We start from the raw sequence: 27,581 nt of genomic DNA on the forward strand, positions 1-27,581 counted from the left end.
TGTGGGTTTTTTCTGTGTACTCTAGTTTCCTCCCACATTCCGAAGACATGCATGGTAGGCTGATTGTCACTCTAAATTGCCCCTAGGTTTGAATGCGAGTGTGAATGGTTGTTTGCCCTGTGATTGGCTGGCCACCAACTCAGGGTATCCCTTGCCTCCGGCCCTAAGTCAGCTGGGATAGGCTCCAGCACCCCCTGTGATCCTAGAGAAGATAAAGTGGTTCAGAAAACAAGATGAGGTGAGACTTACTGTTCATTCTATGTTCTTGTTGGGTAGGAGGTGCTAAAGTCCATCTGAGGAAAGAAAAAAATTGTCAGTTTGGATTTTGTAAAAACTTAGCAGGTTAAAATATGCTTTAAAATTGATATTGGCGAAATATAGCATGGATAAAATCGGATAGTTAAGTTAAAAATCGGCATTGGAACATCATGGTAAATCTAACTACTAACTAGACGAACTTGAAGTAACTCTTGACTACAAATACTTTATTTCTGTCACTGTCAAACCAGCAGAGGGAGCTGAAGCTTTATGGATTCCTCTTTAGTCGACAGGGAGTGTGGTTATGCTGTAAAACACCTTCTGTGTCAATGTGAAGAATTGACAGTTATAGTTGTGACAAATTAACTGTTCGAGCAACGTTTACACTGACAGTGGAAGATTTCACGACTAGAGTTAAGACATGTGATTGATGTGTAAATTGATAGTGTGTGATGTAAAATGGAAAAATTAAACCAGTTGTGTTAATCACTAGTTTGCAGATAGGAATATTGGTTTGTCATTGGATTGGACATTTATTGCAGTCAATGGTAGTTGATGATTTGGTCAAGATTTGTTTGTGATGACCTCTAAACAGGAAATGTTAGCTTCACGCACGCAGTTTATATAAGACAGCTTAGTGGTATTGATTCAGCTCCTCCAGGAGACATTAGGTTGGTTATAATCAATAGTTTTCTTCAGTAGTTGTTCCTATCCAATTCCTTCTGCTTAAAAGGAGGTTTAAAAAAAGTAAAGAAGGGAAAATCCAATCTGTTGGACGGAGGCGAGTGAAAATGGAATGCCTCCACGTCCTTGAACTGGGCAGATAACGGAATGAGAGGATGCATGGTGTCATTGTTTTGGCTAGTTGCTGCTGACAAAGCTGGGGATTTGAATCTAATCGAAAGTTTTAGGGCTTTAAAAAAAATAAATGGGTAAGTAAGTTGACTCATTTCTTCCAATCAAGTTAAAGTATAGTTTTAAAGTAGCGCTTGACTGTAATCAACTGATTACAATTGCAAAAAGTCCTTGTTGGGTTTTGAATGAAAAGTGGTAGACATTTGAAAACTGCCTACATGTGACTAACTTGATGTAGAAGTGAGAAATAATAGCCTGGAGAAATGGTCATATAATTGAAGATATTTTTTTTGGGGGCCCCCTATGTAGATTGCACCCTAGGAGATTGCCTAAATTGCTCATAGGAACAACTGGCTCTGCTTATTAGAGTTTTTCATTTATTTAATCCTTTTTTTGGGGAGTTCAGGAAAATAATTGGCCTAGAATTATCTCGTCATTGGAGGGGAGGCGGGGCATCTGTTGCAAATGCGCAATCAAAATAACTTAAAGTGGGCGGATCTTAACTTAACTTAAGTGTTTCCAATAATGTGTCTTTTACAGCTTGACACGAGTTCTGTTTAAGGGATAATTTAGTTGCAAATTTGGCCTATGATGGAATTTATTTTATAGTTCGTGTTTGATAACTTAACATTAGTCTAATAGTGTTGTTTGTTAAAAGTTGGATCTTTTTGTCTCCTCTTAAGAAAGGATGCCACATAGGGTGCAAATTTTAAAAAAGGCTATTTGAGTGTGAATTTTAATGATTGCCTCAAGATAACCGCCTGTCGGGCTCCTGACGATTGTCAGGGCGCCCACGCAGGTGACTATGATAATGGCCATCATTTATTCTCACAATTCCTTTTTACAGATACGCAGCCCAGTGTGACGTATGTCCGCGGGTGGCGTGGAGCGCTTTGGGGTTTGCGGGTTCTCGCCGTGGGAGGTTGGCGAGGTCACGTACGGTCATCTGTCCGTCATGTGCTTTAATGTCCAAAGGCATATACAGTGTTCCCTCTGTTATCGCAGTTAATGGAGACCTGGACCACCCGCGACAGGTAAATTTCCGCGAGGTAAGGATTCCCCTTCAAAAATGCTTAATTTGAATTTAATTCCAATTTTTTGGATCTGGGTTCAAATCCTGCTTCGCTCTTCTTACCTAATTTTCCCCACTTGAAGGTACCATAAAGTACTAAGTATGATCTGGGAGTGGAAAGAGACAAAACAACAAATACTACTTACTGCATAATCCAGTAGAGTGGTGGCCCAGTGGATCAGTCATCAGTCTTCCACCTCTTTGGTCTTGGGTTCAATTCCCAGTGCCTGCAAAAATTTTCCAAATATTATTCAGGTAAATGAATGAGGTAAAGTATACGTACTACTGCTTACACTAACAGGGTGGTGGCCCAGTGGTTAAATCATCAGTCTGCCACCTCCATGGTCGTGGGTTCAAATCCAAGTGTCTGCAAAGATTTTCCAAATATTATTCAGGTAAATAAATGAGATAAAAGTGTAAATATTACTGACTTCTCTTACAGCTTGGTGGCGCAGTGGTTAAGTCATCACTCTCCCGCCTCTGTGGTCCTGGGTTCGAATCCAAGTGTCTGCAAAGGTTTTCCAAATATTATTCAGGTAAATAAATGAGATAAAAGTGTAAGTATTACTAACTTCTCTTACAGCTTGGTGGATCAGTGGCTAAGTCGTTAGACTCCCACATCTGTGGTCCTGTGTTCAAATCCCTGTACCTGCACATATTTTCCAAATATTATTCAGGTAAATGAATGGGATAAAAGTATAAGTATTACTACCTTCCCTCACAGGGTGGTGGCCCAGTGGCTAAGTCATCAGTCTCCCACCTCTGTGATCCTGGGTTCAAATCCCTGTACCTGCAAAAAATTTCCAAATATTATTCAGGTGAATAAATGAGATAAAAGTATAAGTATTACTAACCTCTCTTACAGCTTGGTGGCGCAGTGGCTAAGTCATTAGTCTCCCACCTCCGTGGTCCTGGGTTCGAATCCAAGTGTCTGCAAATATTTTCCAAATATTATTCAGGTAAATAAATGAGATAAAAGTGTAAGTATTACTAACTTCTCTTACAGCTTGGTGGCGCAGTGGCTAAGTCCTCAGTCTGCCACCTCTGCGGTCCTGGGTTCAATTCCCAGTGCCTGCAAAGATTTTCCAAGTATTATTCAGGTAAATAAATGAGATAAAAGTATAATTATTACTAACCTCTCTTACAGCTTGGTGGCGCAGTGGCAAAGTCTTCAGTCTCCCACCTCTGTGGTCCTGGGTTCGAATCCAAGTGTCTGCAAAGGTTTTCCAAATATTAAAACAAAGCCTTACAATACTAAGGCTTTTTTTCCTCCAAAAACGACATAGTATAGTAAGGTTTTTTTTTCCTCCAAAAACGACATAGTATAGTAAGGCTTTTTTTCTCCAAAAACGACATAGTATAGTAAGGCTTTTTTTCTCCAAAAACGACACAGTATAGTAAGGCTTTTTTCCCTCCAAAAACGACATAGTATATAGCAAGGCTTTTTTTCTCCAAAAACGACATAGTATAGTAAGCCTTTTTTTTCTCCAAAAACGACATAGTATAGTAAAGCTTTTTTTTCTCCAAAAACGACATAGTATAGTAAGGCTTTTTTTTTCTCCAAAAACGACATAGTATAGTAAGGCTTTTTTTTTCTCCAAAAACGACATAGTATAGTAAGGCTTTTTTATCGATAAAAAGCCTTACTATACTATGTCATTTTTTATCGATAAAAAGCCTTACTATACTATGTCGTTTTTTGACGAAAAAAAGCCTTACTATACTATGTCGTTTTTTGACAAAAAAAGCCTTACTATACTATGTCGTTTTTTATCGATAAAAAGCCTTACTATACTATGTCGTTTTTTATCGATAAAAAGCCTTACTATACTATGTCGTTTTTTGACGAAAAAAGCCTTACTATACTATGTCGTTTTTTATCGATAAAAAGCCTTACTATACTATGTCGTTTTTGACGAAAAAAAGCCTTACTATACTATGTCGTTTTTTGACGAAAAAAGCCTTACTATACTATGTCGTTTTTGGCGAAAAAAGCCTTACTATACTATGTCGTTTTTTATCGATAAAAAGCCTTACTATACTATGTCGTTTTTTATCGATAAAAAGCCTTACTATACTATGTCGTTTTTTGACGAAAAAAGCCTTACTATACTATGTCGTTTTTTATCGATAAAAAGCCTTACTATACTATGTCATTTTTTATCGATAAAAAGCCTTACTATACTATGTCGTTTTTTGACGAAAAAAAGCCTTACTATACTATGTCGTTTTTTGACGAAAAAAAGCCTTACTATACTATGTCGTTTTTTACGAAAAAAAGCCTTACTATACTATGTCGTTTTTTGACAAAAAAAGCCTTACTATACTATGTCGTTTTTTATCGATAAAAAGCCTTACTATACTATGTCGTTTTTTATCGATAAAAAGCCTTACTATACTATGTCGTTTTTTGACGAAAAAAGCCTTACTATACTATGTCGTTTTTTATCGATAAAAAGCCTTACTATACTATGTCGTTTTTTGACGTTTTTTTTCTCCAAAAACGACATAGTATAGTAAAGCTTTTTTTTCTCCAAAAACGACATAGTATAGTAAGGCTTTTTTTTCTCCAAAAACGACATAGTATAGTAAGGCTTTTTTTTTCTCCAAAAACGACATAGTATAGTAAGGCTTTTTTATCGATAAAAAGCCTTACTATACTATGTCATTTTTTATCGATAAAAAGCCTTACTATACTATGTCGTTTTTTGACGAAAAAAAGCCTTACTATACTATGTCGTTTTTGGCGAAAAAAAGCCTTACTATACTATGTCGTTTTTTGACAAAAAAAGCCTTACTATACTATGTCGTTTTTTATCGATAAAAAGCCTTACTATACTATGTCGTTTTTTATCGATAAAAAGCCTTACTATACTATGTCGTTTTTTGACAAAAAAAGCCTTACTATACTATGTCGTTTTTTATCGATAAAAAGCCTTACTATACTATGTCGTTTTTTATCGATAAAAAGCCTTACTATACTATGTCGTTTTTTGACGAAAAAAGCCTTACTATACTATGTCGTTTTTTATCGATAAAAAGCCTTACTATACTATGTCGTTTTTTGACGTTTTTTTTCTCCAAAAACGACATAGTATAGTAAAGCTTTTTTTTCTCCAAAAACGACATAGTATAGTAAGGCTTTTTTTTCTCCAAAAACGACATAGTATAGTAAGGCTTTTTTTTTCTCCAAAAACGACATAGTATAGTAAGGCTTTTTTATCGATAAAAAGCCTTACTATACTATGTCATTTTTTATCGATAAAAAGCCTTACTATACTATGTCGTTTTTTGACGAAAAAAAGCCTTACTATACTATGTCGTTTTTTGACAAAAAAAGCCTTACTATACTATGTCGTTTTTTATCGATAAAAAGCCTTACTATACTATGTCGTTTTTTATCGATAAAAAGCCTTACTATACTATGTCGTTTTTTGACGAAAAAAGCCTTACTATACTATGTCGTTTTTTATCGATAAAAAGCCTTACTATACTATGTCGTTTTTGACGAAAAAAAGCCTTACTATACTATGTCGTTTTTTGACGAAAAAAGCCTTACTATACTATGTCGTTTTTGGCGAAAAAAGCCTTACTATACTATGTCGTTTTTTATCGATAAAAAGCCTTACTATACTATGTCGTTTTTTATCGATAAAAAGCCTTACTATACTATGTCGTTTTTTGACGAAAAAAGCCTTACTATACTATGTCGTTTTTTATCGATAAAAAGCCTTACTATACTATGTCATTTTTTATCGATAAAAAGCCTTACTATACTATGTCGTTTTTTGACAAAAAAAAGCCTTACTATACTATGTCGTTTTTTGACGAAAAAAAGCCTTACTATACTATGTCGTTTTTGGCGAAAAAAAGCCTTACTATACTATGTCGTTTTTTGACAAAAAAAGCCTTACTATACTATGTCGTTTTTTATCGATAAAAAGCCTTACTATACTATGTCGTTTTTTATCGATAAAAAGCCTTACTATACTATGTCGTTTTTTGACGAAAAAAGCCTTACTATACTATGTCGTTTTTTATCGATAAAAAGCCTTACTATACTATGTCGTTTTTTGACGAAAAAAAGCCTTACTATACTATGTCGTTTTTTGACGAAAAAAGCCTTACTATACTATGTCGTTTTATATCGATAAAAAGCCTTACTATACTATGTCGTTTTTTGACGAAAAAAAGCCTTACTATACTATGTCGTTTTTTATCGATAAAAAGCCTTACTATACTATGTCGTTTTTTGATGAAAAAAAGCCTTACTATACTATGTCGTTTTTTGACGAAAAAAGCCTTACTATACTAAGTCGTTTTTTATCGATAAAAAGCCTTACTATACTATGTCGTTTTTTGACGAAAAAAGCCTTACTATACTATGTCATTTTTTATCGATAAAAAACCTTACTATACTATGTCGTTTTTTGACGAAAAAAAGCCTTACTATACTATGTCGTTTTTTATCGATAAAAAGCCTTACTATACTGTCGTTTTTTGACCAAAAAAGCCTTACTATACTATGTTGTTTTTTATCGATAAAAAGCCTTACTATACTATGTCGTTTTTTGATGAAAAAAGCCTTACTATACTATGTCGTTTTTATCGATAAAAAGCCTTACTATACTATGTCGTTTTTTGACGAAAAAAAGCCTTACTATACTATGTCGTTTTTGGCGAAAAAAAGCCTTACTATACTATGTCGTTTTTTGACGAAAAAAGCCTTACTATACTATGTCGTTTTTTATCGATAAAAAGCCTTACTATACTATGTCGTTTTTTATCGATAAAAAGCCTTACTATACTATGTCGTTTTTTATCGATAAAAAGCCTTACTATACTATGTCGTTTTTTGACGAAAAAAGCCTTACTATACTATGTCGTTTTTTATCGATAAAAAGCCTTACTATACTATGTCATTTTTTATCGATAAAAAGCCTTACTATACTATGTCGTTTTTGACGAAAAAAAGCCTTACTATACTATGTCGTTTTTTGACGAAAAAAGCCTTACTATACTATGTCGTTTTTTATCGATAAAAAGCCTTACTATACTATGTCGTTTTTGGCGAAAAAAGCCTTACTATACTATGTCGTTTTTTGACCAAAAAAGCCTTACTATACTATGTCGTTTTTTTATCGATAAAAAGCCTTACTATACTATGTCGTTTTTTGACGAAAAAAGCCTTACTATACTATGTCGTTTTTTATCGATAAAAAGCCTTACTATACTATGTCATTTTTTATCGATAAAAAGCCTTACTATACTATGTCGTTTTTTGACGAAAAAAAGCCTTACTATACTATGTCGTTTTTAGACGAAAAAAAGCCTTACTATACTATGTCGTTTTTTTATCGATAAAAAGCCTTACTATACTATGTCGTTTTTTTATCGATAAAAAGCCTTACTATACTATGTCGTTTTTTGATGAAAAAAGCCTTACTATACTATGTCGTTTTTTATCGATAAAAAGCCTTACTATACTATGTCGTTTTTTGACGAAAAAAGCCTTACTATACTAAGTCGTTTTTTGATGAAAAAAGCCTTACTATACTATGTCGTTTTTTATCGATAAAAAGCCTTACTATACTATGTCGTTTTTTATCGATAAAAAGCCTTACTATACTATGTCGTTTTCTGACGAAAAAAAGCCTTACTATACTATGTCGTTTTTTGACGAAAAAAAGCCTTACTATACTATGTCGTTTTTTATCGATAAAAAGCCTTACTATACTATGTCGTTTTTTGATGAAAAAAAGCCTTACTATACTATGTCGTTTTTTGATGAAAAAAGCCTTACTATACTATGTCGTTTTTTATCGATAAAAAGCCTTACTATACTATGTCGTTTTTTGACGAAAAAAGCCTTACTATACTATGTCATTTTTTATCGATAAAAAGCCTTACTATACTATGTCGTTTTTTGACGAAAAAAAGCCTTACTATACTATGTCGTTTTTTGACGAAAAAAAGCCTTACTATACTATGTCGTTTTTTATCGATAAAAAAACCTTACTATACTATGTCGTTTTTTGACCAAAAAAGCCTTACTATACTATGTTGTTTTTTATCGATAAAAAGCCTTACTATACTATGTCGTTTTTTGACGAAAAAAGCCTTACTATACTATGTCGTTTTTTATCGATAAAAAGCCTTACTATACTATGTCGTTTTTTATCGATAAAAAGCCTTACTATACTATGTCGTTTTTTGACGAAAAAAAGCCTTACTATACTATGTCGTTTTTTATCGATAAAAAGCCTTACTATACTATGTCGTTTTTTATCGATAAAAAGCCTTACTATACTATGTCGTTTTTTGACGAAAAAAAGCCTTACTATACTATGTCGTTTTTTGACGAAAAAAAGCCTTACTATACTATGTCGTTTTTGGCGAAAAAAAGCCTTACTATACTATGTCGTTTTTTGACAAAAAAAGCCTTACTATACTATGTCGTTTTTTATCGATAAAAAGCCTTACTATACTATGTCGTTTTTTATCGATAAAAAGCCTTACTATACTATGTCGTTTTTTGACGAAAAAAGCCTTACTATACTATGTCGTTTTTTATCGATAAAAAGCCTTACTATACTATGTCGTTTTTTGACGAAAAAAAGCCTTACTATACTATGTCGTTTTTTGACGAAAAAAGCCTTACTATACTATGTCGTTTTATATCGATAAAAAGCCTTACTATACTATGTCGTTTTTTGACGAAAAAAAGCCTTACTATACTATGTCGTTTTTTATCGATAAAAAGCCTTACTATACTATGTCGTTTTTTGATGAAAAAAAGCCTTACTATACTATGTCGTTTTTTGACGAAAAAAGCCTTACTATACTAAGTCGTTTTTTATCGATAAAAAGCCTTACTATACTATGTCGTTTTTTGACGAAAAAAGCCTTACTATACTATGTCATTTTTTATCGATAAAAAACCTTACTATACTATGTCGTTTTTTGACGAAAAAAAGCCTTACTATACTATGTCGTTTTTTATCGATAAAAAGCCTTACTATACTGTCGTTTTTTGACCAAAAAAGCCTTACTATACTATGTTGTTTTTTATCGATAAAAAGCCTTACTATACTATGTCGTTTTTTGATGAAAAAAGCCTTACTATACTATGTCGTTTTTATCGATAAAAAGCCTTACTATACTATGTCGTTTTTTGACGAAAAAAAGCCTTACTATACTATGTCGTTTTTGGCGAAAAAAAGCCTTACTATACTATGTCGTTTTTTGACGAAAAAAGCCTTACTATACTATGTCGTTTTTTATCGATAAAAAGCCTTACTATACTATGTCGTTTTTTATCGATAAAAAGCCTTACTATACTATGTCGTTTTTTATCGATAAAAAGCCTTACTATACTATGTCGTTTTTTGACGAAAAAAGCCTTACTATACTATGTCGTTTTTTATCGATAAAAAGCCTTACTATACTATGTCATTTTTTATCGATAAAAAGCCTTACTATACTATGTCGTTTTTGACGAAAAAAAGCCTTACTATACTATGTCGTTTTTTGACGAAAAAAGCCTTACTATACTATGTCGTTTTTTATCGATAAAAAGCCTTACTATACTATGTCGTTTTTGGCGAAAAAAGCCTTACTATACTATGTCGTTTTTTGACCAAAAAAGCCTTACTATACTATGTCGTTTTTTTATCGATAAAAAGCCTTACTATACTATGTCGTTTTTTGACGAAAAAAGCCTTACTATACTATGTCGTTTTTTATCGATAAAAAGCCTTACTATACTATGTCATTTTTTATCGATAAAAAGCCTTACTATACTATGTCGTTTTTTGACGAAAAAAAGCCTTACTATACTATGTCGTTTTTAGACGAAAAAAAGCCTTACTATACTATGTCGTTTTTTTATCGATAAAAAGCCTTACTATACTATGTCGTTTTTTTATCGATAAAAAGCCTTACTATACTATGTCGTTTTTTGATGAAAAAAGCCTTACTATACTATGTCGTTTTTTATCGATAAAAAGCCTTACTATACTATGTCGTTTTTTGACGAAAAAAGCCTTACTATACTAAGTCGTTTTTTGATGAAAAAAGCCTTACTATACTATGTCGTTTTTTATCGATAAAAAGCCTTACTATACTATGTCGTTTTTTATCGATAAAAAGCCTTACTATACTATGTCGTTTTCTGACGAAAAAAAGCCTTACTATACTATGTTGTTTTTTGACGAAAAAAAGCCTTACTATACTATGTCATTTTTTGACGAAAAAAAGCCTTACTATACTATGTCGTTTTTTATCAATAAAAAGCCTTACTATACTATGTCGTTTTTTGACGAAAAAAAGCCTTACTATACTATGTCGTTTTTTATCGATAAAAAGCCTTACTATACTATGTCGTTTTTTGATGAAAAAAAGCCTTACTATACTATGTCGTTTTTTGATGAAAAAAGCCTTACTATACTATGTCGTTTTTTATCGATAAAAAGCCTTACTATACTATGTCGTTTTTTGACGAAAAAAGCCTTACTATACTATGTCATTTTTTATCGATAAAAAGCCTTACTATACTATGTCGTTTTTTGACGAAAAAAAGCCTTACTATACTATGTCGTTTTTTGACGAAAAAAAGCCTTACTATACTATGTCGTTTTTTATCGATAAAAAAACCTTACTATACTATGTCGTTTTTTGACCAAAAAAGCCTTACTATACTATGTTGTTTTTTATCGATAAAAAGCCTTACTATACTATGTCGTTTTTTGACGAAAAAAGCCTTACTATACTATGTCGTTTTTTATCGATAAAAAGCCTTACTATACTATGTCGTTTTTTATCGATAAAAAGCCTTACTATACTATGTCGTTTTTTGACGAAAAAAAGCCTTACTATACTATGTCGTTTTTTATCGATAAAAAGCCTTACTATACTATGTCGTTTTTTATCGATAAAAAGCCTTACTATACTATGTCGTTTTTTGACCAAAAAAGCCTTACTATACTATGTCGTTTTTTATCGATAAAAAGCCTTACTATACTATGTCGTTTTTTGACGAAAAAAAGCCTTACTATACTATGTCGTTTTTTGACCAAAAAAGCCTTACTATACTATGTTGTTTTTTATCGATAAAAAGCCTTACTATACTATGTCGTTTTTTGACGAAAAAAAGCCTTACTATACTATGTCGTTTTTTATCGATAAAAAGCCTTACTATACTATGTCGTTTTTTATCGATAAAAAGCCTTACTATACTATGTCGTTTTTAGACGAAAAAAAGCCTTACTATACTATGTCGTTTTTTGACCAAAAAAGCCTTACTATACTATGTCGTTTTTTATCGATAAAAAGCCTTACTATACTATGTCGTTTTTTGACGAAAAAAAGCCTTACTATACTATGTCGTTTTTTGACCAAAAAAGCCTTACTATACTATGTCGTTTTTTATCGATAAAAAGCCTTACTATACTATGTCGTTTTTTGATGAAAAAAAGCCTTACTATACTATGTCGTTTTTTGATGAAAAAAGCCTTACTATACTATGTCGTTTTTTTATCAATAAAAAGCCTTACTATACTATGTCGTTTTTTGACGAAAAAAAGCCTTACTATACTATGTCGTTTTTTGACGAAAAAAAGCCTTACTATACTATGTCGTTTTTTATCGATAAAAAGCCTTACTATACTATGTCGTTTTTTGACCAAAAAAGCCTTACTATACTATGTTGTTTTTTATCGATAAAAAGCCTTACTATACTATGTCGTTTTTTGACGAAAAAAGCCTTACTATACTATGTCGTTTTTTATCGATAAAAAGCCTTACTATACTATGTCGTTTTTTGACGAAAAAAAGCCTTACTATACTATGTCGTTTTTTATCGATAAAAAGCCTTACTATACTATGTCGTTTTTGACGAAAAAAGCCTTACTATACTATGTCGTTTTTTGACGAAAAAAAGCCTTACTATACTATGTCGTTTTTTGACCAAAAAAGCCTTACTATACTATGTCATTTTTTATCGATAAAAAGCCTTACTATACTATGTCGTTTTTTGACGAAAAAACCTTACTATACTATGTCGTTTTTTGACGAAAAAAAGCCTTACTATACTATGTCGTTTTTTGACCAAAAAAGCCTTACTATAATATGTTGTTTTTTATCGATAAAAAGCCTTACTATACTATGTCGTTTTTTGACGAAAAAAGCCTTACTATACTATGTCGTTTTTTGACAAAAAAAGCCTTACTATACTATGTCGTTTTTTATCGATAAAAAGCCTTACTATACTATGTCGTTTTTTGACGAAAAAAAGCCTTACTATACTATGTCGTTTTTTGACCAAAAAAGCCTTACTATACTATGTCGTTTTTTGACCAAAAAAGCCTTACTATACTATGTCGTTTTTTGACCAAAAAAGCCTTACTATACTATGTCGTTTTTTGACGAAAAAAAGCCTTACTATACTATGTCGTTTTTTGACGAAAAAAAGCCTTACTATACTATGTCGTTTTTGGCGAAAAAAAGCCTTACTATACTATGTCGTTTTTCGACGAAAAAAGCCTTACTATACTATGTCGTTTTTTATCGATAAAAAGCCTTACTATACTATGTCGTTTTTTGACGAAAAAACCTTACTATACTATGTCGTTTTTTGACGAAAAAAAGCCTTACTATACTATGTCGTTTTTTGACCAAAAAAGCCTTACTATAATATGTTGTTTTTTATCGATAAAAAGCCTTACTATACTATGTCGTTTTTTGACGAAAAAAGCCTTACTATACTATGTCGTTTTTTGACAAAAAAAGCCTTACTATACTATGTCGTTTTTTATCGATAAAAAGCCTTACTATACTATGTCGTTTTTTGACGAAAAAAGCCTTACTATACTATGTCGTTTTTTATCGATAAAAAGCCTTACTATACTATGTCATTTTTTATCGATAAAAAGCCTTACTATACTATGTCGTTTTTTGACGAAAAAAAGCCTTACTATACTATGTCGTTTTTAGACGAAAAAAAGCCTTACTATACTATGTCGTTTTTTTATCGATAAAAAGCCTTACTATACTATGTCGTTTTTTTATCGATAAAAAGCCTTACTATACTATGTCGTTTTTTGATGAAAAAAGCCTTACTATACTATGTCGTTTTTTATCGATAAAAAGCCTTACTATACTATGTCGTTTTTTGACGAAAAAAGCCTTACTATACTAAGTCGTTTTTTGATGAAAAAAGCCTTACTATACTATGTCGTTTTTTATCGATAAAAAGCCTTACTATACTATGTCGTTTTTTATCGATAAAAAGCCTTACTATACTATGTCGTTTTCTGACGAAAAAAAGCCTTACTATACTATGTCGTTTTTTGACGAAAAAAAGCCTTACTATACTATGTCGTTTTTTATCGATAAAAAGCCTTACTATACTATGTCGTTTTTTGATGAAAAAAAGCCTTACTATACTATGTCGTTTTTTGATGAAAAAAGCCTTACTATACTATGTCGTTTTTTATCGATAAAAAGCCTTACTATACTATGTCGTTTTTTGACGAAAAAAGCCTTACTATACTATGTCATTTTTTATCGATAAAAAGCCTTACTATACTATGTCGTTTTTTGACGAAAAAAAGCCTTACTATACTATGTCGTTTTTTGACGAAAAAAAGCCTTACTATACTATGTCGTTTTTTATCGATAAAAAAACCTTACTATACTATGTCGTTTTTTGACCAAAAAAGCCTTACTATACTATGTTGTTTTTTATCGATAAAAAGCCTTACTATACTATGTCGTTTTTTGACGAAAAAAGCCTTACTATACTATGTCGTTTTTTATCGATAAAAAGCCTTACTATACTATGTCGTTTTTTATCGATAAAAAGCCTTACTATACTATGTCGTTTTTTGACGAAAAAAAGCCTTACTATACTATGTCGTTTTTTATCGATAAAAAGCCTTACTATACTATGTCGTTTTTTATCGATAAAAAGCCTTACTATACTATGTCGTTTTTTGACCAAAAAAGCCTTACTATACTATGTCGTTTTTTATCGATAAAAAGCCTTACTATACTATGTCGTTTTTTGACGAAAAAAAGCCTTACTATACTATGTCGTTTTTTGACCAAAAAAGCCTTACTATACTATGTTGTTTTTTATCGATAAAAAGCCTTACTATACTATGTCGTTTTTTGACGAAAAAAAGCCTTACTATACTATGTCGTTTTTTATCGATAAAAAGCCTTACTATACTATGTCGTTTTTTATCGATAAAAAGCCTTACTATACTATGTCGTTTTTAGACGAAAAAAAGCCTTACTATACTATGTCGTTTTTTTATCAATAAAAAGCCTTACTATACTATGTCGTTTTTTGACGAAAAAAAGCCTTACTATACTATGTCGTTTTTTGACGAAAAAAAGCCTTACTATACTATGTCGTTTTTTATCGATAAAAAGCCTTACTATACTATGTCGTTTTTTGACCAAAAAAGCCTTACTATACTATGTTGTTTTTTATCGATAAAAAGCCTTACTATACTATGTCGTTTTTTGACGAAAAAAGCCTTACTATACTATGTCGTTTTTTATCGATAAAAAGCCTTACTATACTATGTCGTTTTTTGACGAAAAAAAGCCTTACTATACTATGTCGTTTTTTATCGATAAAAAGCCTTACTATACTATGTCGTTTTTGACGAAAAAAGCCTTACTATACTATGTCGTTTTTTGACGAAAAAAAGCCTTACTATACTATGTCGTTTTTTGACCAAAAAAGCCTTACTATACTATGTCATTTTTTATCGATAAAAAGCCTTACTATACTATGTCGTTTTTTGACGAAAAAACCTTACTATACTATGTCGTTTTTTGACGAAAAAAAGCCTTACTATACTATGTCGTTTTTTGACCAAAAAAGCCTTACTATAATATGTTGTTTTTTATCGATAAAAAGCCTTACTATACTATGTCGTTTTTTGACGAAAAAAGCCTTACTATACTATGTCGTTTTTTGACAAAAAAAGCCTTACTATACTATGTCGTTTTTTATCGATAAAAAGCCTTACTATACTATGTCGTTTTTTGACGAAAAAAAGCCTTACTATACTATGTCGTTTTTTGACCAAAAAAGCCTTACTATACTATGTCGTTTTTTGACCAAAAAAGCCTTACTATACTATGTCGTTTTTTGACCAAAAAAGCCTTACTATACTATGTCGTTTTTTGACGAAAAAAAGCCTTACTATACTATGTCGTTTTTTGACGAAAAAAAGCCTTACTATACTATGTCGTTTTTGGCGAAAAAAAGCCTTACTATACTATGTCGTTTTTCGACGAAAAAAGCCTTACTATACTATGTCGTTTTTTATCGATAAAAAGCCTTACTATACTATGTCGTTTTTTGACGAAAAAACCTTACTATACTATGTCGTTTTTTGACGAAAAAAAGCCTTACTATACTATGTCGTTTTTTGACCAAAAAAGCCTTACTATAATATGTTGTTTTTTATCGATAAAAAGCCTTACTATACTATGTCGTTTTTTGACGAAAAAAGCCTTACTATACTATGTCGTTTTTTGACAAAAAAAGCCTTACTATACTATGTCGTTTTTTATCGATAAAAAGCCTTACTATACTATGTCGTTTTTTGACGAAAAAAGCCTTACTATACTATGTCGTTTTTTATCGATAAAAAGCCTTACTATACTATGTCATTTTTTATCGATAAAAAGCCTTACTATACTATGTCGTTTTTTGACGAAAAAAAGCCTTACTATACTATGTCGTTTTTAGACGAAAAAAAGCCTTACTATACTATGTCGTTTTTTTATCGATAAAAAGCCTTACTATACTATGTCGTTTTTTTATCGATAAAAAGCCTTACTATACTATGTCGTTTTTTGATGAAAAAAGCCTTACTATACTATGTCGTTTTTTATCGATAAAAAGCCTTACTATACTATGTCGTTTTTTGACGAAAAAAGCCTTACTATACTAAGTCGTTTTTTGATGAAAAAAGCCTTACTATACTATGTCGTTTTTTATCGATAAAAAGCCTTACTATACTATGTCGTTTTTTATCGATAAAAAGCCTTACTATACTATGTCGTTTTTTGACGAAAAAAAGCCTTACTATACTATGTCGTTTTTAGACGAAAAAAAGCCTTACTATACTATGTCGTTTTTTTATCGATAAAAAGCCTTACTATACTATGTCGTTTTTTTATCGATAAAAAGCCTTACTATACTATGTCGTTTTTTGATGAAAAAAGCCTTACTATACTATGTCATTTTTTATCGATAAAAAGCCTTACTATACTATGTCGTTTTTTGACGAAAAAACCTTACTATACTATGTCGTTTTTTGACGAAAAAAAGCCTTACTATACTATGTCGTTTTTTGACCAAAAAAGCCTTACTATAATATGTTGTTTTTTATCGATAAAAAGCCTTACTATACTATGTCGTTTTTTGACCAAAAAAGCCTTACTATACTATGTCGTTTTTTGACGAAAAAAAGCCTTACTATACTATGTCGTTTTTTGACGAAAAAAAGCCTTACTATACTATGTCGTTTTTGGCGAAAAAAAAGCCTTACTATACTATGTCGTTTTTCGACGAAAAAAGCCTTACTATACTATGTCGTTTTTTATCGATAAAAAGCCTTACTATACTATGTCGTTTTTTGACAAAAAAACCTTACTATACTATGTCGTTTTTTGACGAAAAAAAGCCTTACTATACTATGTCGTTTTTTGACCAAAAAAGCCTTACTATAATATGTTGTTTTTTATCGATAAAAAGCCTTACTATACTATGTCGTTTTTTGACGAAAAAAGCCTTACTATACTATGTCGTTTTTTGACAAAAAAAGCCTTACTATACTATGTCGTTTTTTATCGATAAAAAGCCTTACTATACTATGTCGTTTTTTGACGAAAAAAGCCTTACTATACTATGTCGTTTTTTATCGATAAAAAGCCTTACTATACTATGTCATTTTTTATCGATAAAAAGCCTTACTATACTATGTCGTTTTTTGACGAAAAAAAGCCTTACTATACTATGTCGTTTTTAGACGAAAAAAAGCCTTACTATACTATGTCGTTTTTTTATCGATAAAAAGCCTTACTATACTATGTCGTTTTTTATCGATAAAAAGCCTTACTATACTATGTCGTTTTTTGACGAAAAAAGCCTTACTATACTATGTCGTTTTTTGACGAAAAAAAGCCTTACTATACTATGTCGTTTTTTGACGAAAAAAAGCCTTACTATACTATGTCGTTTTTTGACGAAAAAAAAGCCTTACTATACTATGTCGTTTTTTATCGATAAAAAGCCTTACTATACTATGTCGTTTTTTGATGAAAAAAAGCCTTACTATACTATGTCGTTTTTTGACGAAAAAAGCCTTACTATACTATGTCGTTTTTTATCGATAAAAAGCCTTACTATACTATGTCGTTTTTTGACGAAAAAAGCCTTACTATACTATGTCATTTTTTATCGATAAAAAGCCTTACTATACTATGTCGTTTTTTGACGAAAAAAAGCCTTACTATACTATGTCGTTTTTTGACGAAAAAAAGCCTTACTATACTATGTCGTTTTTTATCGATAAAAAGCCTTACTATACTATGTCGTTTTTTGACCAAAAAAGCCTTACTATACTATGTCGTTTTTTATCGATAAAAAGCCTTACTATACTATGTCGTTTTCGAAAAAAGCCTTACTATACTATGTCGTTTTTGGAGAAAAAAAAGCCTTACTATACTATGTCGTTTTTGGAGAAAAAAAAGCCTTACTATACTATGTCGTTTTTGGAGAAAAAAAAGCCTTACTATACTATGTCGTTTTTGGAGAAAAAAAGCCTTACTATACTATGTCGTTTTTGCAGAAAAAAAGCCTTACTATACTATGTCGTTTTTGGAGAGAAAAAAAGCCTTACTATACTATGTCGTTTTTTGAAGATTAACCCTTATTATACTATGTCGATTTTAAAGAAAAAGCGAGATGAGATAAAAGTATAAGTATTACAACCTTCTTTCACAGGGTGGTGGCCCAGTGGCTAAGTCATCAGTCTCCCATCTCTGTGGTTCTGGGTTCGAATCCAAGTGTCTGCAAAGATTTTCCAAATATTATTCAGGTAGATGGATGAGATAAAAGTATAAGTATTACTACCTTCTCTCACAGGGTGGTGGCCCAGTGGCTAAGTCATCAGTCTGCTACCTCTGTGGTCTTGGGTTCAAATCCCAGTGCCTGCAAAGATTTTCCAAATATTCTTCAGTTAAAAGAATAAGTTCTAACGGGTAAGTGTCTAACTGAATAAGTATTCAGTGGTGGATGAAGCATTTTCCAGACTACTTGGTTCAGTGATCAGCCAAATGACGACAGCGAAAATCGAACCCAGGTCTCCCAAACAGGAGTCCAGTGATCTAACCTCTCTGCCACCAAGTGGACTACACTTTCCTTTGTAATCATTTGAGTATCTTGAGTACAAGTCCACAGAAACATTTAAGGGAAAATGATGTGTCCCAACCAGGATTTGAACCCAGGTCTCCCACACGGGAGTCCGGTGAACAAACCTCTGCACCACCAAGTGGATACACTTTCCTCTGTCATCATTTGACAGATTAGGTTACAATTTATAGAAATGCCAAACAATACATACAACAACATTTCTATATAAGCTGTAAAAAATTGACGTCATGCCAACGGAAATTCTCAAAATTATTGTCCTATGAAATGTAGTCTACTATCGATAAATTGTAAGAGCTAGATTATTGGTCAAATTTATCTAAAAAAGTTTGAGACCGGCTCTTCCATAACCAAAGTCAGCCTTGTGATGACCCCCCCCACAAATAAAATAGTCCATCCCACTTGCAATCTAGTAAGCCTTAATGTGTCCCGCCAAGCCAACACGCCATAATACGCCACCCAACAAAAACTAATGAAATGCATACAAGCCACGTAAACCAGGACCAGGAGTTGGCCAGCTTAACGGGCGCCACCCACTGCGCCGACCCGTCATGACAGCGAGACACCCGTCTCCCGTCGAGAGACGAGCGTCGCGCATCAAGCCACTTAAGAGCGTTTCGCCACGCAAGCGCGACGGATGTGTATTAGTGGGGGGTCGGCGAGGCGTGGCCAACCGGGCGGGTGGTCCGCTAGCTCGCACTCTCCCGGGATGCCCCCCCCAAACCCCCCTGGAGATCAGACTTTGTTCGTTAACAGCGAGAAGTCAAAGCTCGGGTTATGTTAGGAGCGACTTTGGCGTTGATCCGTGTCGAAGTTTTGGGGGAACAAATTATAGCTTGTTAGTGAGTTAGTACCAGAAAACGAGGTCAAAAAACAACAACAAAGTAGGAGTAAACCATTGGGAAAAATGGTGATATGTACATTTTAAATGTAAACATTCTGGAAATTTCCTCCTATTAAAAACAAATTATGTTGGTGTACAATTACTAACCTAGCATGCATGTTTTTAAGTTATGGGAACCAGAGGAGAACATTCAAACTGCAAACTAGAAGTTGGAAACCCAACGGAAATTGAACCCTTGATCTCAGAACTGTGAAGCGGACATGCGAACCACTCTCAGTTTCAACTTTTACGGTCACATCTCGGCGGAATCAGCTAATCTAAAACTCTTTCCTTCCTCTAACCCACTTTCAATTTCCATCTCATCACATGATAAACACAACAAGTATCCACTACTTTTTCCACATAGTCATACATATATATTTAATTTTTACTTTAAAAAAGCTTTTCTTCACTTCCAATCAATAACGTATACTTTACAGACATGTTAGCTAACCCCACACATGCACTCTTGATACAATCTTCTGGTCAAAAATAACGAAATAAATAATAATAATCAAAATGGGTCGCCTATGGACTGTAGTGTGAATTTAGCTGATTGCGGTTCTTTCTTAAAAAGAATCTGAAGAGAAGCAATTTCATTTCCACTTCCTTTGCCTGAAAGCCCCCCCTTTGCCCACACTCGCTTGTCTGCCAGTTCTTTATGATTATTATTATTTCCTATTTCTGTCAACAGGACTTTGTGAGCCGTCGCTGTGCTGCGACCGATACCAGCTGACCTCAATTTACTGGCGGGCCGCCATGAATACGATTAGGACGCCACGTAAAAACCCGACTCAAGTGGAAGGTTGACTGACGTGACGCCGTTTGGAGATGATTACATTGACGCATTTCCAGACTCTACATTAGGTACACCCTGCCACGACTACCACGAGATATTTATTACTGTAAAAATCAATAGCTTCGCTAGGTACAAACACCAAAACAAATTATAAACAAAGTGCAGCTTAAGTCTAAATCTTAAATAGAATTTGAAAAGGATTTACTCTTTACTGTTGAAACAAGCTCTCAAAATTATATTCATGAGAGAGTTTAATATTTAAGAGTTTAATATGTAAGAGAGAGTTTAATATGCAAGTACTGTTTAATATCTAAGTACTGTTTAATATCTAAGTACTGTTTAATATCTAAGTACTGTTTAATATCTAAGTACTGTTTAATATCTAAGAGAGTTAAATATCCAAGTACTGTTCAATATCTGAGAGAGAATTTAATATCCAAGTACTGTTTAATATTTAAGAGAGAGTTTAATATCTAAGTACTGTTTAATATCTAAGTACTGTTTAATATTTATGAGAGAGTTTAATATCTAAGTACTGGTTAATATCTAAGAGAGAGAGTTTAATATCCAAGTACTGTTTAATATCTAAGTACTGTTTAATATCTATGAGAGTTGAATACCCAAGTACTGTTTAATATCTAAGAGAGAGTTTAATATCTAAGTACTGTTTAATATCTAAGACAGTTTAATATCCAAGTACTGTTTAATATCTAAGACAGAGATAGTTAAACATCTAAGTACTGTTTAATATCTAAGACAGAAATAGTTAAATATCTAAGTACTATTTAATATCTAAGTACATTTCAGCTGCGACCAAACGTCCTGCCACACATCAAATGGTAGTTTTATGATATTTAATTGAAGCGTAACTTGCGTAAGTCATTATACGAGCAAAATTTGGAGGATGATTTCTCCCCACCGCCCCTTAACGGAAAACCATCACTGATGCTAATGTGTATACATTTTACCTAATGCAGGAAAACATCTGCTCGGGCTTTACAGCTTTTAGTGATACGTTGTGCATTAATGATGGCGTGCACACACACACACACACGAGCGCACAGATGACGAAAGCAGGATGCGTTTGACGGCGATGAATAAAAGTATAAACACTCCTCGCAACGCTGCCCCCTTGGCCTCAATTTCACGCCATTATCTGGGCATAATAAACACATTAGCTTTCCTTCCCGAGATGAAGCTTCCCGCGCTACATCCATTCCTTGGTCCACGTGAATAATGCATGAAGAAGCCCCTTTGCGACCAAACTCCCCCGCAAGGCCCACCGCAATGACGGCGGGGGGGCAGTAACTATACCCAATGTCGAACCACCTTTAGAGAAATGTTGAGAAATTAGCGCTTAGTGAGAAAGATTCGCAAGAAAAGACAGTTTCTACTAACTCTAACTACTGTTAAAAGTATTATTATTACTACTATTGTGGGGAAAAAAAAAATAATTTTGGGAAAAATTAAACAAAATAAAGACATTTAAAATGACTCATACCAGATTTTCGCCAATTTTTCAATCTCGCCTACTCACTTGAAATGAAAAAAAAAAGGTTATTATTATTACCATTATTATTATTACAATTATTATTATTACCATTATTATTATTACCATTATGATTATTACCATTATGATTATTACCATTATGATTATTACCATTATGATTATTACCATTATTATTATTACCATTATTATTATTATTACCATTATTATTATTACCATTATTATTATTACCATTATTATTATTACCATTATTATTATTACCATTATTATTATTACCATTATTATTATTACCATTATTATTATTACCATTATTATTATTACCATTATTATTATTACCATTATTATTATTACCATTATTATTATTACCATTATTATTATTACCATTATTATTTTTACCATTATTATTTTTACCATTATTATTATTACCATTATTATTATTACCATTATTATTATTACCATTATTATTATTACCATTATTATTTTTACCATTATTATTATTACCATTATTATTATTACCATTATTATTATTATTACCATTATTATCATTATCATTATCATTATCATTATTATTATTATTATTATTATTATTTGCTTATATCTCACCTATTTTTTTTTTTAGGTACGCAAGGAAGGAAGCTCAAGCGGCAAAATTTTGACGAGTCAAGAGAGGTACTGCATGCATACTTCCAATTGTTTCTGAAGAGGATACAGTTTACATTCAGATATTTCATTTTAATACTAAATCGAACATTTATCGTTTGAAATTCAGCCAGCGCACTTACTACTATGTTTGCTAGTTTTTTTGGAGGGTATATGTTACTTTTGTTAATTAGCAAGGTGGTGGTTGCGATGGGTGATTAGCGGTTGCTTACTACGCCATGTCACACCTCGCTCGCATATTTCCTGTCAGACTGAGTTTTATCGCCACCCCACCTTTTACACATAACCCTCACTCCTGTTATCAAATGTGTGATTTCTAATTAGACCTTGTAACTGAAGTTAAGAGACAATTTCATGCACTTTACTTTTGATAAATAGCCATCATTTTTTAAGAAAAAAGCCTTACCGTTCGTTGTCGGTGCGGCAAAACTGTCCCAGTATTCATCAACATTCTCTAGTTACTGCTTTATCCTCATTAGGGTCGGAGGGGGTGCTGGAGCCTATCACAGCTGACCTATTTTAACAACAAAAAAATAATTAGTGTACATTCTAGAAAAAGGATAAGATTAACAATATTCTCTAAATACAATGCAAAAGCTGTGCAGTATATGGTAGGAAATACTTAAATTTAACCTTTCTACACACCCAAAACAATATTTTTGTTGTAGTGATGTGAGGGTTTTCTAAAATAAGGCTTGGAAAATGGCACACTCGCAAGCAACTCTCCAGAAAAGCCATTCATCAATTACACGCCCCGCTGAAGCGCCACACAACTCTTTAATGAGAAAGCTAATATTTATAATTCGCTCTCATGAATATCATCTAGCCGCATGTGGGTTTTGACTCCAAGCGCCCGGACTAGAGCGGACCCTTCGCTTTACAATTCGATACCCGCAGCTAGCTATTTGCACATTATTATTACCCGAGCAAAAACAAAACAAAACAAACAATGTCGCGCCTTTGTTTGTTGATTCGAATCGCACGCCGCCGAGGTTCATTTGGGACGCAGGCAATCTGGTTCAAGCTTGCCGGCGATGGACATCGAGAGATTGGGGTGGGGGAGTTAGCGTGACGCTCGACGCCAGGTTTGCTTTGTTTCCACGCTGGCGAGCCCTCGGTGGATTTCAAGCGTTCATTCCGCAGAGGTTATGCTGACAGATGAAAGACCCGCGAAAATAAGCGTCACAGCCTGATAAAAGGGTGGCGCCAAACAAAGGAAGTGGGGAAACTGGAACGGCGCCACTGGAAATCTCACAGGTACGTCGGATATAGTTATATCTATCAGTAATATCTATCCATTTGCGGATTCCCTACATCGCGGCTTGGTTTTGGTGAATTTAGACGAAAAGTTTTAGTTCAGGTGCAATAATATAAACAAGAAATCAGGGAAAAAATAGCCAGGTTACAATTGGATAGTATTTTTACCTGCCACTAGGGGCAGTGTCGACCAATTTTCTGTCTTAAAAGTGTAATCGAGTTGTTTCAGAAGAAACTAACAAAAATATCTACTGATACCAGCTCTTAAAATCATATTCACCCGGGCGACCAAACGTCTGGGCGACCAAACGTCCGGGCGACCAAAAGTCCTAGCGACCAAACGTCCTTGCGACCAAACGTCCTTGCGACCAAACGTCCTTGCGACCAAACGTCCTTGCGACCAAACGTCCTTGCGACCAAACGTCCGGGCGACCAAACGTCCTTGCGACCAAACGTCCGTTTACGCTTCAACCCAGTCAAACTTGACCAAAAAGACGCAATTTAATTTGGTCTTGGGAATTCAAATGAAACCAGGCAAGTCTTGGATTTACTGGTTTCAAAGAAAGCCAAACTAAAAGGGGAATATATAAAAAGCAAATCATCAGCAGGTGAGTTTTTCTCATAGCTGAACGCGAGGCGGAAAGAGTGTGCTGCGCTAGCGCTGATTAGCCTGACTGACAGAATAGGAAGGGATTAGCGGTAAATTATACTTCTGAGCAGCGAGCATCCAAATTGAAATTCCACTCGAGCTTCAGGTAACGTATTAGAACCTGGCTTATGTATTTGCAGGCGCTAAGCTTTCAAGAGGTGTTCCCATTTAGCCCGACCGCAGAACCGCTATTTGGGGCTGTCAATCAATAAAAGACTCTATTGACAAATCGGCGTGGAGACCGAGAAAAATCAGGCCTTGCGAGAAAGACGAAAAATAAACACGGATAAGTTTACGTAACATTTAAAAGAGGTCAAAAGGTATGATTTATTCTGATTTAACGTTATAGTAACGTGTCATTTTGTCTGGGTGTCAATTTTGATCTGGCAACCGATTCACGGAGAACCCTCCTTACTGCTTTTTGTTGGCTTGAGTAGGCTCCAGCACCCCCTTGTAAGGTTGAGCGACTTTAATAACGAATGACTATCCACTCAATTTATTTTCTAATCCATTAGTTGTCGAAAATATTCAAATAGAATTGACAAGGCGAATTTTGACTGTCGTCCAATCAAAATGGTTCAAATGTTTTGGTCAAAGTAAATATTTATGATTTGACTCTTAGATTACATCTTGGAGTATTTCCCGAATTAGATCTGAAGCAGAAAAATCAAAAAGTAGCACACTAAAAGTCACTTTTAAATATGCGTCGTATAAATAAAGTACGAGTCCTCATCGGTTTATTACACAGCATAACTTAATTAGCTGCTCTTTATCTGGTGTCATATTTTTTCCCACGGATATTTTATGCCTTGAATTAATCATGAACAAAATGTATTTATGCACAGCGCTTACTTTTGATGAACTGATGAATCATTTAACTCGCAAAACTGTCAGCTGTCCAAAGTTGGATGGTGATTATTAATGAGGGATGTTCAAAAGTAGTAAACAAAATAAATGCAAGGACTTGAACCAGAATGCAAAACTGATGGGTGGCGAACTACTTAAAGACTGCATGATTTATCAAATGACCCAAATTTTCTGGAAATTAATTGACTATTAGAAAGTTAACCCTAAAATGTTATGATTTAGAAGGGTATCAAAATAGTCAGAAAATTAAAAATGAAGAATATTACAGAATTTTTGAGCAAAGTTGACCATGTGCAGTAGACCAAAATATTTTGGGAAATTCGCCTACAACTATAAAGTTAATTTGAATAATGTAATGACCCAAATTTTCTGGAAATGAATTGACAATTTCAAAGTTAACCCTTAAATTTTATGATTTAGAAGTGTAAAAAAAATAGTTAGAAAAGGAAAAAGGCCTTTAAGGTTGAATACCAGAATATTCAAGAATTTTTATACAAAGTTGACCATGTAGATTAGACCAAAATATTTTGGGAAATTCACTAATCAATGAGTATCAATGAGAGTATGCATACATAAGAGTATAATAAAGAAAAATTATGATTTAAAAAGACGGAGCGCCATATACACCCATCAAAAGAGCCACATGTGGCTCCCGAGCAGTAGGTTCCCTAACCCTGCCTTACAATTGTAAAGTTAAGTCAGAAGAGTAGAAAAATGTCCGAAAAAGTAAAAATACATTGAAAATCGTTGGGAAAATTGCAATTTGCTCAAGTCCAAAATCTAAAATGGCCATTTTAAATGAGAAAATATGTTACTACACACATGTAAATCTCCACTAACCCTCCTAATTCCAAACAACCTAATCTCAAAACATCTCTACATCCCAAAAACCGAACCAAAAATCCAAAACAACCCCCCCAGACTCTTTCATTTCCTCCCCATCAGGTTTCTCTCCCTCCACCGTCTCACCCACCAAGCGTCGCTGTTGCAACGTGGCCTACTACATCTCTCCACCCCACCCCCGTGTTTATTTTGGCGGGGAGGCGGAGTGAGTGACGGAACGTGGCTCTTTTTCATTTCCCCGCATCCTCTTCCTTTAACCGGCCGCGCCCCGAAACAAGGTAGCTCTGCCTAATTGCTCAAACGCGGCCCGTCCTCATTAGACTCTTGACCTTGGCGGCGTGCGATAAGAGGAGGTCGACGTGGATTATAAGTCGGTAGCCACTGCTACCCCCAGCCTTCACCTTTCTACCCCCCCCCTCATTGCCAGTCAATTCCCCTTTAAATGAAACATTTGAATTGTTACCTCATTTAACCCAATCCCTAATCTTAGTCACAGCTAGCTCACATTAACAAAATTATCTGTCCATTGCGGTCTCGCATTTTTGGGATTGAGGGTTGAATCCCACCTTTCTGTGTGGGTTTTCTCCGGGTATTCCAGTCTCCTCCCACATCCTCAAAAACATGCATGCTAGGGTAGCCGGTTGAATACTCTAAATTGCCTAAAGTGTGTCAAAGTGGCGGCCCGGGGGCCAAATATGGCCCGTTGCATCATTTTGTGTGGCCCGGGAAAGTAAATCATGAGTGCCTAATTTCTGTTTAAGGATGAAATTAAAATAAAGAGTATAGATGTATATTAAATTTACTGATTTTAAATCAATAATAGTAACTTTTTAATCCATTTTTTCTGTGTTTTTAGTTCAAGTATAATTTTGTAAAATTTAAAAATATATTTAAAAAAGCTAAAATAAACATTGTTTTATATATATAGCGTGGGTGGATTTTAAGACCCTCCCGTTAAACTAAGCACAAATGTTGCACTCTGAACAAGTGTGATGCATTTCTGGGAAAGATCTAACCTGAATGGTCGCTGTTATCCCTCGCCGCCGGACTCCGTCTCCATCACACCTATTCGACTGCCACCTCATCTCGTCACCCGCAGCGGTTTGGGAGAAGGGAGGGAGGGAGGAGGGGAAAGCTGCGGCAAAGATGAGATAGGATGATCAACAACAACAACAACAAAAACAAGAACAAAACAAAATAAGGTAGAAAATTTTAAATTTTCCAGATCTCATCGCGTGATATTATATTCATGAGAGTTTAATATCCAAGTACTGTTTAATATCTAAGTGCTCTTTAATATCTAAGTACTGTCTAATATCCAAGTACTGTTTAATATCCAAGTACTGTTTAATATCCAAGTACTGTTTAATATCCAAGTACTGTTTAATATCCAAGTACTGTTTAATATCCAAGTACTGTTTAATATCCAAGTACTGTTTAATATCCAAGTACTGTTTAATATCCAAGTA

The 27,581-nt window shown here is 33.6% G+C and overlaps 2 long non-coding RNA genes across 2 annotated transcripts; both read right to left on the reverse strand.

Annotated features, from left to right (window-relative positions):
* Positions 1-155: 155 nt before the first annotated feature.
* Positions 156-2,552, reverse strand: LOC144201049 (uncharacterized). The gene is made up of 3 exons (XR_013327259.1): positions 2,479-2,552; positions 2,332-2,412; positions 156-293 (listed from the first exon to the last, which is right to left on the reverse strand). It is a non-coding gene; the product is annotated as an uncharacterized LOC144201049 (long non-coding RNA).
* A 638-nt stretch (positions 2,553-3,190) lies between these two features.
* LOC144200876 (uncharacterized) lies at positions 3,191-27,247 on the reverse strand. Its single transcript, XR_013327215.1, has 5 exons — positions 27,129-27,247; positions 22,903-23,010; positions 18,210-18,287; positions 3,322-3,398; positions 3,191-3,257 (listed from the first exon to the last, which is right to left on the reverse strand). It is a non-coding gene; the product is annotated as an uncharacterized LOC144200876 (long non-coding RNA).
* Positions 27,248-27,581: the final 334 nt, after the last annotated feature.

The sequence above is a fragment of the Stigmatopora nigra genome, chromosome 8 (assembly GCF_051989575.1).
Source record: "Stigmatopora nigra isolate UIUO_SnigA chromosome 8, RoL_Snig_1.1, whole genome shotgun sequence".
NCBI lineage: Eukaryota > Metazoa > Chordata > Actinopteri > Syngnathiformes > Syngnathidae > Stigmatopora > Stigmatopora nigra.